This window comes from Podarcis bocagei (assembly GCF_964188305.1).
Source record: "Podarcis bocagei genome assembly, chromosome: 3".
Taxonomy (NCBI): Eukaryota; Metazoa; Chordata; class Lepidosauria; order Squamata; family Lacertidae; genus Podarcis; species Podarcis bocagei.
The window spans coordinates 54071038-54085553 of NC_138127.1; positions in this window are offsets into that span (position 1 = coordinate 54071038).

The window sequence follows — 14516 nt, forward strand, 5'->3', positions numbered from 1 at the left end:
CAAGATGTAACCATGCCGTTTCATGCAATCCAAGAGTGGATGGGGCTGCAGAGGCAGCTGTTTTATGCATCTAGCTCAGTATTGTCGGTTCTTCCCTGACTGGCTATGTCTCTCTATAGTTTCAGATAGGAGTCTCACAGAAAGGGTTCAGTTTCTTCTGAGAGATAAACATAGCTTCATAACACACAGAATGGCCCTGTGTGCATAGGCTGGGGGGGGGGGAGTCAGGAAAAAATATACAAAATCACTATAAATTTTGGTGATTCAGAGATTTAAACTGAAATCAAGTTGGATTTGAGTTTGTTAGTGTCTCTGGTAACTTCTCTCTCTTACATCATGGATCTTGACAAACTGGATTTTAAAAAGGCAAAATAATATTAGAATTAGAGTTGTCAGAGATGCACAAGGAAAATGGTGTTTTTACGCTCAGGCACTTGGCAAAGACTTTGCAGATTTTTATATGATGGATGGATGCTCTGTATTATTTTATTAATACTTTAATTAATACAAGTTTGTCATGGTCTTTGGCTAGAACAGTAAACCTATGAACTGAATAGACCTACCTGGATAGGAGAACCTGGGACCTTGGATGTGCAAAGCATGGGCAGATGTAGCTTTGCCTCCTCTGGCAGAATATTCACCAACCTGGGCAATGCTCCTGCTGGAACCCACCTCTAACTTCCCCAAAACAGTACCCCAGGCCTCTTTTCAAGCATGGATGGCTGGATCTGTCCGTTTCAGTTCTCTCTACTGCTCATTTCTTCACATTTCACTTCTCCACATTTCAGCCACAATTTGCAATTAAAAACAAAATCCTCATGGAAATTCATCAACATTTTAGTACATATTTCTCCTAATACACATGCTTTTGTATGCAGTTCTGACTAATGTACGGTACATATTTTTTTGCAAGCAACGGACTTCCGGGTTGACGCGATTTGGAAATGGCGGATTCCCTCCGAGCTGCGGAGGGAATCGGCTCTACTGAGGACGGGTCTTTGCCGCGCCGGCGACGCGGGGACCCTTAAAAACCGCAGGCGCGGAAGCCTGCGGACTGAAGACTCGGCGGGTGCCTTAAGCGCCCCCCCTGATCCACGAAGAGCCTTTTTAAAGGCTGCGGAGAGGATACGGGGGTGGCGTGGCACTGAGAGTCGACCGCTACCTCGGTGGAGCGAAGCCGCGAGCCATGACCAGAGAGCGCTGACTTTCTTCCTTGAAAATCTGGACTGAAAGAATTACCCGTGAGTAAGACGGATTGGGACTTTAAAAATTTTACCCTGAATTGGAGACGACCGGGGGGTGTGCTAAAAGGAAGTCCGCACCCCCCCCCTGCAGACGATCTAAGCAACGACATAAGAGCTAAGCTGGGGAGCCTACCCTTGGTGGGGTGAGTTAAAAAGGACACTAACTTTCAAGATTTAGCTAAAGGAAATTTTGTGCTGGAGAGTGGAGTTTTGGAGACCCTCTTTATGTTTTAAACAACCCCCCCTCCCGGGCTCGGGAACGTCCTGCCTTTGTGCCTGTGTAAGAGCTGCGGAGTTTGACAGCTGTCAAAGCTGCCAAACGGGCAGTTTAAAGTGGAAAAATCACTATCTAAGATCCCTCTGGATTAAGACGAGTTATAATTGAGCTAAAATTGTTGGAAACAAAGTAATAATAATAAGCTAAAGGACTGTTGGAGAAAAGACTAATAAGTAACCAGATTCCCCCTAGGGGGAATTCTGTGAAACTACAATGGATACAATGGCTGTGGATGGAAAGTTACTAGTGGAAATCGAAAGGATGTTTCAATTGGTGGGAATCTTACAAGAGCAGAGCTTAGCCATGAATAAACAACTTATCACTATGACCTTGGGAACAGGCAACTCTGCTGTTTGTATTGAGGACCTGAATGAGAAAGAATCCACAGCTGAATGGGAAACAATGTCTACAGAGGTGGAAGAGACTAAACAAGAAAAAGAGAAAGTAACCTTGGGAAGCAACAACCAAAAGCTGACATCTGTGGAACACAAGCAAGGAGACTCTGGGAACATATCTACCACAAGCCTGCAAAAGACGCAGAAGAAGAAGGAGGAGGTTCTGGGACAATATGGAATACAGGAACTTAAAATAAAGAAATATGATTGGGGCCTCCGTTTGGACTTTGATTTTGAAGATACAGGCTTTGTGGAAATACTCCAGCAGTTGCTTTCAAATCTCCTTGTGGGAAGAGAATATACTTTGATGGTGAAAGAACTTTTTCCAGACTCGACGACTGACATAAAGGACTACCAACAAGACCGGCGGAGAGGGACTGAAAGAGACTTGAAAGCCTCGGACGTGAGGAACCCAGGCTGAGAATCTTGACTTTGGATTTTTATTGGGAAGGGACAAAAACCGGGGATGGGAGGGAGGGAAGAGGAGATTCTTAAAAACTCTTAAGACTTTCAGGTTTGGTTAATATGACTTTTAATCAAGATAAAATGAAAAATCGATGGAAGAGAACTTAAGTCCAACTTAGGAAAATCAATTTTTTTATTAGAAAAGAGGTAATAAAATGAATAAGATGGTTAAGAGGAGAAATACCAACTTGCTGATATAATCTTGTGAATTGGGATGCACGAGGGGGGGTGGGGGGAAGTCAGGGAACAAGGTTATGAAACGAGGATCTGCTGAATTTATACATGTTTGTGTCTTGTGTTATTTTTGTGTCTGTATTGTCTTTATAAAAGCGGAAAACCCAATAAAATTTTTTTTAAAAAAATATTTTTTTGCAAGCAACGTTCCCTAATGCATTGTTGTATAACATAATGCATCGTCCCTGGCTATTGACCATGCTGCTTAGGGTTAATATTTTCAGATAACTTCACTGAGGACATTTCACCTTCAAGGGTGTACACAGGTGTAGATGTGCTTAGGCTTGCTCCAAAGGGCAAACACTGTTCATGCTGTCATGGGAACTGAGAAGGCTCTCCCCCTCCCACATTTCACTATACATCCAGATGCCAAAGCACCGGCGGCTAAATTCAAAGATACATATTTACACTAGGATGGGTGCAAAGCTGCCTGCTTCCCTACATCAGAATGCAGCCTTTCCCACAGTGTTGGCTGGGAATGATGGGAGTCGTGGTCCAAAACGTCTGGAGCGTATCTTCAATTGAAAAGACAACACTGGACATTCTTTAAAAATAACTTTTGACCCTCAAATCCATTGAGTAGTTCTCTGGTCCTTGCAGAACTAAGACACATTAATGTGACATGTGGTCCACCCGTCCACCCCACGCCACCCCTGCATTGTATCCTCACAACAACCGTATTAGTCTGAGAGATATGCTGTGTAAGCACTATACAGTCGTACCTTGGAAGTCAAACAGCTTAGTTCCCGAATGTTTTGGCTCCAGAACGTCGCAAACCTGGAAGTGACTGTTCCAGTTTGTGAACTATTTTTGGAAGCCGAACGTCTGACGGGGCTTCCGCAGTTTCTGCACATTGGTTTTCGAATGTTTTGGAAGTTGAACGGACTTCCAGAACAGATTCCAATAGACTTCCAAGGTACAACTGTACTTTGAAAGCACAGTCTTTTCCTCAAATAATTCTGGGCACTGTAGTTTACCCCTCACAGACTTACATTTCCAAGCAACCCCTGAGCAAAACAACAGGGCCCAGAATTCTTTGCATAAAAGAGTATGCTTCAAATGCATTTCCTGCCCTCCTTCTCAGGCTCTGGGTACCATGTGCCTCTGTCCAGCATACCTGAAGTAGCGTCTCCACCCCCATCGTTCAGCCTGGACACTGAGGTCCAGCGCCGAGGGCCTTCTGGCAGTTCTCTGACTGTGAGAAGCCAAGTTACAGGAAACCAGGCAGAGGGCCTTCTCGGTAGTGGCACCTGCCCTGTGGAACGCCCTCCCACCAAATGTCAAAGAGAAGAACTACCAGACTTTTAGAAGGCATCTGAAGGCAGCCCTCTTTAGGGAAGCTTTTCATGCTTAACAGACCACTGTATTTGGAAGCCGCCCAGAGTGGCTGGGGAAACCTAGCCAGATGGGCGGGGTATTATTATTATTATTATTATTATTATTATTATTATTATTGCCATCTTTGGAGGAAAAGAAGGGGGGAATGAAATTAATGAAATCAATAATGAAATCAATTATCGTTTGTTGCTTGAAGTCCTGAAATGGAAGCCAAGCTCCACCCCAACTCTTGAAATCTTGAAATCTAGAGATACAACCAAGTTTCATCTTGAGCCCTCCAAGCAATTGCACTTTATGAGGGTGCATAAGCAGCCACCACCACACACTAGGCTTAGTGGTTCTAGTTGAAGGATGGTTTCCAGGAGTGTCTGAAACCTTGTATCATATTTCATTTTGGAAACTATGACTAACTGGGACGCAGGTGGTGCCGTGGTCTAAACCACTGAGCCTAGGGCTTGCTGATCAGAAGGTCAGCAGTTCAAATCCCCACGACAGGGTGAGCTCCCGTTGTTCGGTCCCTGCTCCTGCCAACCTAGCAGTTTGAAAGCACGTCAAAGTGCAAGTAGATAAATAGGTACCTCTCCAGCGGGAAGGTAAACAGTGTTTCTGTGCGCTGCTCTGGTTCACCAGAAGTGGCTTAGTCATGCTGGCCACATGACCCAGAAAAACCGTCTGTGGACAAACACCGGCTCCCTCGGCCTGTAAAGAGAGATGAGCGCCGCAACCCCAGAGTCGTCCGCGACTAGACTTAACTGTCAGGGGTCCTTTACCTTTACCTTTTTTATGACTAACTACCATTTAAGAAAAATTGTAGACCTGAGGATTGGATTTTTTAAAAATGTATTGTTTAAAAACATTTTATATTGGGGAGGTTGCACGCCTGGCTCCCAGGCTTCCCCCTACACTCAAGGCAATGCAGGGTTCCTACAAAGTATATTGCTTTCTGAAGGTGCTGCTAACTTCCCTCATGATGCAATGTGTCCCACTCTGTGCTAGCAGCCAGGTTAAGGACCTGCCTGCATAGAAGTGAGTTCAAGGAAAGGGCTAAAAGAAGTTCCATGTCCTGTGCTTCAGTGTTTTATCCTGCTTTAAATCTGTTCAGGAAATTACAAAATAAACGCAACTGCTTACCAGATCAGCTATGTATTCCAGTGGCAGAGAGCCACAACTACAGCCAGGTTGTACTTGTCAGAAAGAATATCAGAAAATCCCCAGACGTTATAGCTCGCTTGCCGTCTGGAGCTTTTTAACCTTAAAGCCTGGAATGAAAGTGTCTGTTCCATGTAAAGAGATTTACTTGAAAAGACGGAACCTTGGTTGTACAACACATAGAGCTCCTAGCAGACCAGGGGTATAGTTTCAAGTTCCCTTATTTGGGAGTAAGTCCCACTGAACTCATTTGGTCTTACATCTGAGTGAACATATGTACAATGTACGCATCATTTACTTTCAACATGACTGTGGGTTTCAATTTGTGTGTGTGTGTAAACATCCTATGTTCTGCCCACACTAGAAGGCATAGCTGCACAGATCCAGGAGATACAATTCACTTCAGTGCCAACATTTAAAATGTTTCCCCCCATTCAGTTGTTTCTGTTGCTGTAGCTGTAGTTTTAACATTAGCCTTCTGCTTCCACTGTCTCCAGACTCCACTTTGCACTCCATAAAGCCTGTTAGCGCAGCCTGAGCCAGCATTGCTTGGCTGGTCACAAGGCTACTGATGTTGTCAATTCCTTCCCTTCACTACTCTCTGATGAAAAGCAGCAATGAAAGGAGCAGGGGCAGCACAAATGCAAGCAGAGTTTCAAAAGGCCAGCTGCTATTCTCCCCCACACCCATTGCTCAAAATACAAAAACTAGGGTAGGGCTTAATGTAAGATTGCCAAGAGAGGCTTTCTCTTTCTTAGGCAGCCTTATCTTATTGCCTGCTTTCCTGGCCTCACCTCCAGCTGGGAAAACAAAAGGCATAACTAAAATGCATCTATGTGCTGCCCAGTCAACCACCAGCCACTAGCTATGTCCCAAGAGGCATCTCCCACAGGATCACAGCACAAGTAGCAATTTTTCTCCACATAAGGGACAGGCAGAGCATAAACACTGTGTGAAACTGATTTGGCACACCAGCACTGGCTGGAACATTCATGCCAGGTTCATTTTGGAGCCTCCCCTCCTCCATCAAATTGTTCTTGTGTTGCTGCCGACCTTTAAAGCCCTAAATGGCCTTGGCCCAGTATACCTGAAGGAGCGTCTCCACCTGCATGGTTCAGCCCGGACACTGAGGCCCAGCACTGAGGGCCTTCTGGCAGTTCCCTCACTGTGAGAAGTGAGGTTACAGGGAAACAGGCAGAGGGCCTTCTCAGTAGTGGCGCCCACCCTGTGGAATGCCCTCCCAACATATGTCAAGGAAATAAACAACGATCTGACTTTTAGAAGGTCAGCCCTGCTCAGGGAAGTTTTTAATGTTTGATGTTTTGTCATGGTTGGGAGGCACCCAGAGTGGAGAAACACAGCCGGATAGGCAGGGTATTATTATTATTATTATTATTATTATTATTATTATTATTATTATTATTATTATTTTGGGCCAATCAGTTGTGCACAAATTTGCTTTTCATCTGTTTTATAGAAATAAAACCTTTCCAGCAACATAACATAACACAAATTCCATCAATAAGTGCAGCAACTAAAACAGAAGATGAGAATAAAACTCAGAAGCAGTGTGACAGGGGACTGGATGGGGAGGGATGAGCAACAAGGCTGAGGCCACAGAGTTACTATTTCATAAAATAACCAAGTCAGATTTCCAGGAAAGCTACATGCTTTTATTATTTCACTTGGTTATTGATTCCATAAGCCTGCAGCTGCAATGCTAAAAACTGCTTCTAGTACATTCTAAGCGTACCTGGGGCATTCCACACCCTTAACAGTGTCCCCATCTGAGGAGTGCAGTTTCAGGACAGCGATATATGGGGTGAGATTGTCCCTTAGGTAACACAGTCCCAAGTTATTTAGGACTTTAAAGAACTGTGAACACCATGATGGTGATACAGTGGTACCTCTGGTTACGAACTTACCAAAATTCGTTCCGGAGGTCCGTTCTTAAGCTGAAACCGTTCTTATCCTGAGGTGTGCTTTCACTAATGGCGCCTCCTGCTGTGTGCACGCCTCTGGCACGCGATTTCCAGTCGCATCCTGGGGCAAAGTTCGCAACCAGGAGCAGCTACTTCCAGGTTAGTGGAGCTTGTAACCTGAAGCATTTGTAACCAGAAGCACCACTGTAGAGCAAAAGTACCAGAGCCACTAGTGGCAGATGTGGTCTTCTCTCAAAATTTCACACCAGTGATAATTGGTTCTATACGTTTTGCAGTGCTGTTACCAGTAGTGATATGTGAGCAGCTCTTAATCATGACTTGTAAAATGAACAGGAGAACATTTCCATCTTAAAAAATTTACATTGATAGTTACCTCTCCCTGAGAAATGCATGCAAGTTAAAAAAATATTGCAGAGATGGAGAAGGGGCGGTTCCCCAGAAGCTGCTGTCTCCCATCATTTCTGACAAGTAGTTATGCAGGATGGCCGGATGATGGAATTTGACAGTTCAGCAGCATCTGAATGGGCACGGGTTCTCTATTCCCCAAACCTGTGTCTTATAAAATTGTTTTCACATATGCTCCACACCCCGTATTCTTTTAAGGCTGATCTTTTTGCTGACATGGGAAGAAAGGCAGGAAAGAAATGTAGTAAACAAATGCATAAAAGTCAGGCTCTGAATTTGGGTGTTAGTGAGTGTCACTTATTCCATTGGATGCAGCCCTTCCGTTAACCTTGAGAAGGATTTAAATTAATGAGTTAAAAACAGGTACAGGTTTTCTTCCTGTTTCCCCAAGGACTGCTCACTAGATGGTGCTGTTGTCCTCACGACGAACCATTTAGGACTGTTTTCTGCATTGTCTTTATCAGCACCTCTTGCAGCGGTGTCTGGCAAGGATTCTAAAATTAACCACTTAACATTCCTATATTGCTGCAAGCACCTTCAAAGTGTTTTGCATATCTTGTCAGTAACCCTTTCGACAACCCAGTTAAGGCTTCTTCCCCAAACGCACATGGAGAAAGAACTGAGAGCAGCCTGTCTGCTGCATCTACAATGGAATCATATTTGTGCTTACTCAGAAGTAAATTCCACTGTGTCCAATAGGGCTTTCTCCCTAGTATGCTCAAAACTGCAGCTTTAGTGAGCTCTTTGCTGAGCTCAGTATTTGAACTGGAAAGCCCCCGGTCCCACTGATACCACGACAGCTCTAAAACCACTTATTAAATGGGCAACACGATGGAAACATTCTGATTAGTTGGAATCACTCTCAGTTCTGGCCCACAATTATTGGAGCAAGCAAAACCCTATGAATTATTTTTAGCTACTAAAACAAATGTTTTGCAATACAAGCACCCTATACTTGGCTTATTCCACTACCCTTTTCCTATTAAAAGGCAGCAGCAGTACAAGCTGTGCTACTGTGCTATGTATGGGGAAAGACCCAATGATGCAATCGTGGTGGCAGCTGCTGGACCAGGACACGAGTGGTGATTTTATGCCAGTCTTGAGCTGGCAGTAATATAAACTCCTTCCTTATGGAAAACCGTACACATCTGATCCTATGTGCTGTGGAGCTGAGGAAGCAGCTCATCAGGTCAACACCATCATTTGTGCTGTGCTGCATCTGGTAGCTTACCCACAACTCACCCTACCAGTTAAAAGTCATAGTAGTAGTCTAAAAGCATGTACAGTGGAACCTCCGTGTTACGTACCATCCTCCTTGTGAACGCTTCAGGTTATGAGCTCTGCTAACCCAGAAGTAGATGCTCCTGGTTGCGAACTTTGCCCTGGGATGCGAGCTGGAGGCGCGGGAGGCGCCATTAGTGAAAGCGCGCCTCATGTTAAGAACGGTTTTGGCTTAAGAATGGACCTTCGGAATGAATTAAGTTCATAACCGGAGGTACCACTGTACACAGATGAAAGAACAGCTAAGAATTCTAATGTTCCTATCACTACTTTCTCACTTGCAGCTCACAGAGCCAGCGGGACACCTCCATGTCAGTTGTTTCAATACTGTACAGTACTACAGTGAGCCCTATGATTCTGTGATACTTCCCAACACTCTATGCAAAATATCCATGTTTGCTTAGATCCCAGGTCCTTGCTAATTTGAGATATGTTGTAAATGTGTACCGGACTGGCATCATCTTTACAGTCAACCTACACAGACACAGAATTTGTAAATAAGAAAATATTTCAAAAAATGTATCTGAATGGAATTTCTACATAACTAGACCACTATAGCTGGCAGTGAAGGCTCTTGCACTAGGGCTACTGTGACACAGGCGGATGTCAACCATTTTTTAAAAGCCCTTCACCTCCCAAATTTCAAAGCAGCACACTCTTTCCTGTCCCACATACAATGACAATGTCATTCTTCCCTTTGAACTCAGAGAAGCTCTGGAGGCATTTCTGTCAATCTCCTGCTCTCTGGCCAATCAACATTCTGCAGCACTCAGTTGCTCCTAAGCCGAAAGTATTGCTATGGTAAAAAGGCCCCTCCCATGTGCCTCTGGGGTACAAAAACATGTGAAATTTGGATATTAGGAGAACTGCTAGTGATTCAGCCTTACCAAGAAAAAAGGTTACCAGCCACCACTGAAAACTGGCCCGTTGACACAAACTGTTCTGCTCCCATTTCTCTTTGCTCTTTTAAAAATAATTACCAAAGAATACAAATGTACAGATTCAAAATACAGTGGTACCTCGGGTTAAGTACTTAATTCCTTCTGGAGGTGTGTTCTTAACCTGAAACTCTTCTTAACCTGAAGCACCACTTTAGCTAATGGGGCCTCCTGCTGCCGCCGGAGCATGATTTCTGTTCTCATCCTGAAGCAAAGTTCTTAACTTGAAGCACTATTTCTGGGTTAGCAGAGTCTGTAACCTGAAGCGTATGTAACCTGAAGCATATGTAACCCGAGGTACCACTGTATAGAATAAATATGTACACAAATGATAGTCATATCAAACATAGACTTGATATTTAAACCCTATCCAATCTAAAGTATATGTAATCATAGGGACTTCCGGGTTGGCGCCATCGCCGAATGGCGGACTCCCTCCGAGCTCTGGAGGGAGTCTGCTCGGCAGGGGCTGGGTCCTACCGCGCCGGCGACGCGGGGACCCTTAAAAACCACGGGCACGGAGCCCGTGGACATGGGGACTCGGCTGGTACCGTTAGCGCCCTCCCAACTCGTGAAGGAGCCTTTTTAAAGGCTACGGATCGGGTGCCGGGGAGCGGCGTGGTGCTGTGAGTCTATCGCTTCCCCTGCCGAGCGCAGCCGCATGCCATTCGTCGGAGAGCGCTGGCTTCTTCCATTGGAAATTCGGACATTTAACAACAACCCGTGAGTAATTGGGTAACCGGGTATAAAAGGAGAAAAAAAAGGAATTTTTTTCGGATTCGGCACGAGCGGGGGGGATCTAAAAAGGAAGTCAGTCCCCCCCCCCCGATTGTAAACACGCTAAAACAAGGACTGGGAAACCAAGATCGATTCAGAAGTTTATTGCTGACAAAAATGATCAATTCCACGATGGGATATTATAAGAATTGTGCTGGAGGAGAAAAGTCGAGGGCGAGAGGGAAAAGGCAACCCCCCCCCCTGGGAACCGGGGCGATTCGGAGAACCTGGTGGAGAGAGACGGAGAATTTGACAGCTGTCAAAGTAGCTGTCAAATCTTGAGAACATAAAGAGGATTTTGTTACAAGTATTTTGCTGGTTAATTTTGTTACAATTGGACATAAATATGGATACAAAATGTCGGGGGGGAAAAAGAAACAACAACTTGACTTTTGGATTAGAGGACACAAAGTTGCTGCAACCCCCCTAGAGGGGTTTCGGGACATTACAAGTGGCGTATGTGGAAAACTACTCCGGGATGTGCACAGGTCTTATCTCCTGGGAAAGCAGCAAAACTGAAATATTATTTTGTCTACAGAGGTGTTCACAATACAATAGAATTTTTCCATAGAAGCAAGGAAAGAACTGGACGTATGTTTTTGTTCCTGAATAACAAACCTCTGTAGAGATACTAGATTTCGGAATAAGAATGGTTTTGCAGCTGAACAAGACAGAAACCTGAGAAAGTAAGAAACAAAAGAGCAAAGGACCAACTACGTCACGGAAAGAACAATGGGAGGAGCAACAAGGACCAAGGAAAATTAAAGGCCTCTACCAGACTGGATTTTTGAAGTTAAACATCATCAAAATAAGCAAATTTAAAGGAAACCGGCAAGATGGACTGAGAAAAATTTGGCTGTGGACTTGAGACCTCCAGGCCAACAACATACAGACTGATGGACATGGGGAATCCAAACCGGGGAAGGGAGGGGGAATTTTAGAATCCAAAGGCTATGTAACCAACTTTTTGAATCTTCTTCTATCTTTTATCTTCTATCTTTCTATATAACTTTGGTATTTTGATTTAACATGTTTTGGGGGGGGGAAAGGGGGAATTCGTGGAAGGAAACGGGGTAGATCTTGGGGGAAATTTTTTTTTCTTTTTTCTATTTTGTTAAGGATATTGTAATTTAAATTGGCTAATAGGTATAACATATTAGGTTTGAATTGGGAATGAGAGCTTGTGGAACTAACTTAGGGAAAGGGGAATACAGTCGGGAGGGGGAGGAGGGAGTCCCAGAAAGAAGGTTATGAAAATAAGGGTTTAAAGTGGGTCTTTTTATTTCTTTCTTTTCTTCATCTTTTCTATCCTTTCTATTCTGTTATTATTGGAAATTTTAATAAATATGATTAATAAAAAAAAAATAAAGTATATGTAATCATGAATTCAATACAGCCAAAATGTTTTAAAGTTCTGTTTGCCATTTACTATTTCTTAGATGGCAAACAGTGCACATTTCAGTTATTTTCCACATCTTTGTTTGCTATTCTTTTAATGTTGGTTCACATCATTTCTTTGTACTCAAAATGCCCAGGCAGTATCACTAACAGTTCCAAAATATTAGAGGTTGTATCCAACTAAGTTCAACTCAGAACATACCCACTGAAATTAATGGACCTACATTAGTAATGTCTGTTGGTTTCAGTGGGCTATTCAGAGTATGAATTGTAAATGGAACTATATAAAAAGCATCTTTCACCAAAATGTTTTAATTAAAATTCCACCAAATGTGCCAAAAATCATGTAAACTTTTCAGTTTGTGTTATTTAGCTGCATTGGCCATTACAAAACTCAAAGAAAAATAATCACAGTCCAGAAATCTAAAATCAGTTAATAAAAATAACACTAAGGACTAAAAAAATAACATTTCAACTTCTGTAATGCTATCTATTACATTTTATTTATGACTTGGCTAAGCTATAAAAAATGTTGTAGCTTTGTTATTCTGAGGTCCTTCTCAATAAGGTATTAAGTACCGGGGTACTGTATCTTCTAGTGATTCTTTTATATGAACACACTTCTGTATATATTGATTGCTCATTAATATTAGAAATTGGATATCCAGCATATTTTCCCAGCTGCACTTGAAAGCTGCTATCCTCTTTATCATTTAATCTGCACACACATAGCACAAGCACAGTTGCATAAAATTGTGCCTGGTGTGGAGAATGTGGATTGGGAGTTGTCCCTTTCTCATAATGCTAAAACTCATGGACATCCAAGGAAGATGAATGTTGGAAGAGATTCAGGACAGACTGTGGGAAAATGATTGCTTGTACATGAGAGCATGAGCAAAGTTCTTATTGTTGCAGGGTGATTTCATAGCTAAAAGCATCCTTGGAGCATGAACAGCACGTGAATAGCTCGTGCTGTCCCAAATGATTGGTCAACTAGCATGGCCTGATGCTCGCATGGTCTAGTGCGATGGTCCTTATCTGCTGGCTGAGAACAAATTGCTTTGCTTGTATTTTGTATCATTCTGACTTCACACAATAAAGGCTGTGCTGCAGTAGCTCTAAAGGAGCCAGGAGCCAAGGGCCAGAGGAGCCGGAGGAGCCAGAGCAGCCATATTTCTTCAACCTATCTTGGTGTGAGACTGATTTCTTCAGATGTCGAGCTGGCACTCGACAACAGACAAAAAGGAAACTATTCCTCCATAGCTGAGCTATGAATTTCACTCTAACAAGAAGAAGTGATAGCCCCCAACTTGGATAGCTTTTAAAAAGGGCTTAGACAAATTCATGGAGGATAAGGCTATCAGTGGCTACAAGCCATGATGGGTTTGGCTGTACCCACCACTGTCAGAGGCAGTAAGCCTCTGAATACCAGTGGCTGGGAATTATATGTGAGGAGACCACTATGGCACTCAGGTCCTGCTTGCGGGTTTCCCATGTTAGCCTCTAGTGCTGGCCATTGGTCTGAGGTGTTGTTCTTATGCTCACAACAGGTGGAAGGCAAGCAGCAAACACACCCTTGACAAGCCCAACATCAGGCATCTGGTACTTGGTGCCCTTAGGAGTCCAGCAGCAGTTCAGTTTAGTCCAACTCTGTCTCCACAAATGCTGCTCCTTTGAACACATGTATTTTGGGAGGTGGTCTCCCTTCCAGTTCTGGTGGCTTTTTCCATTCAAAGCACCCAAGGAAGACCTCCAGCTGTAACACAATCACAGACTCCTTTAGAGAAAACATCAACCAATCATTTGGCAAATGAGCTTGACAAAAAGGATGGCTGCCTTTTGGTTGTTTTAAAAAATGCATTTTTGTTGCTTCCTGTGTTTTTGTTCTTACTTTATACTCTGTGTAGAAGAGTGTCTAAAGTTTTCTGTTGTAACTATTCAAGATTGTACAATTCAAAACAAACCTATAATTTAACGATGACTGCAAATCCAATTTACGGTGCCAGTTACCCAGGAGTAAGTCCCGTTAAACACTGTAGGACTTAATTCTTGAGAATACATGTGTGGCACTGCAAAAATAGTCAATTTCATAAACATTGTTAAGAGCAGATTTAGAACAGCTATATTGTAACGGCATATCCGGTAGGGATATTGCTGAAAGAGCAATCCTATGTGTGTTTCTGCAAATACCACTGTCTCCAGGGACCCTTACTCCCGAGTAAGCGCATTCAGGATTGCAGCCTCAGTCTGCAACGCTCTCCTCCCCCCCTTGGGTGCGGAATCCATCTTGAATTCAGCTCGATGGGACTTCTGAGAGGGTGGGTGGGAGAAAAAACAGCGCAGGATCCAGCAACGAGCCTGGCGGTGACAGCTCTCTTGTCCCCTCGCATCTTTTGCTAACCAACACAGGGACATTCTGCGCGCGCCTCTGCACCCAGAGCTGACCAAAAGCTGCGTTCTTTTTCTGCCACCGCCCACCAAGCTGCACTACCTCCTACTTCCCTGCGAGAGGAGCTCGTCCACAACCCTAGCTGTCTGTAGTCCGCCAGGGGGGGGGGTGGCGGAACTCGGGACGCCGCTCTGCGTCTCTTGCTTTCTGTGGTGTCCCGCCGTTCCTCTCGGCTGTCTGCCCGGCGTTTCGGTCGCCCGCTAGGGGCCGCTCTAGCCGGCAT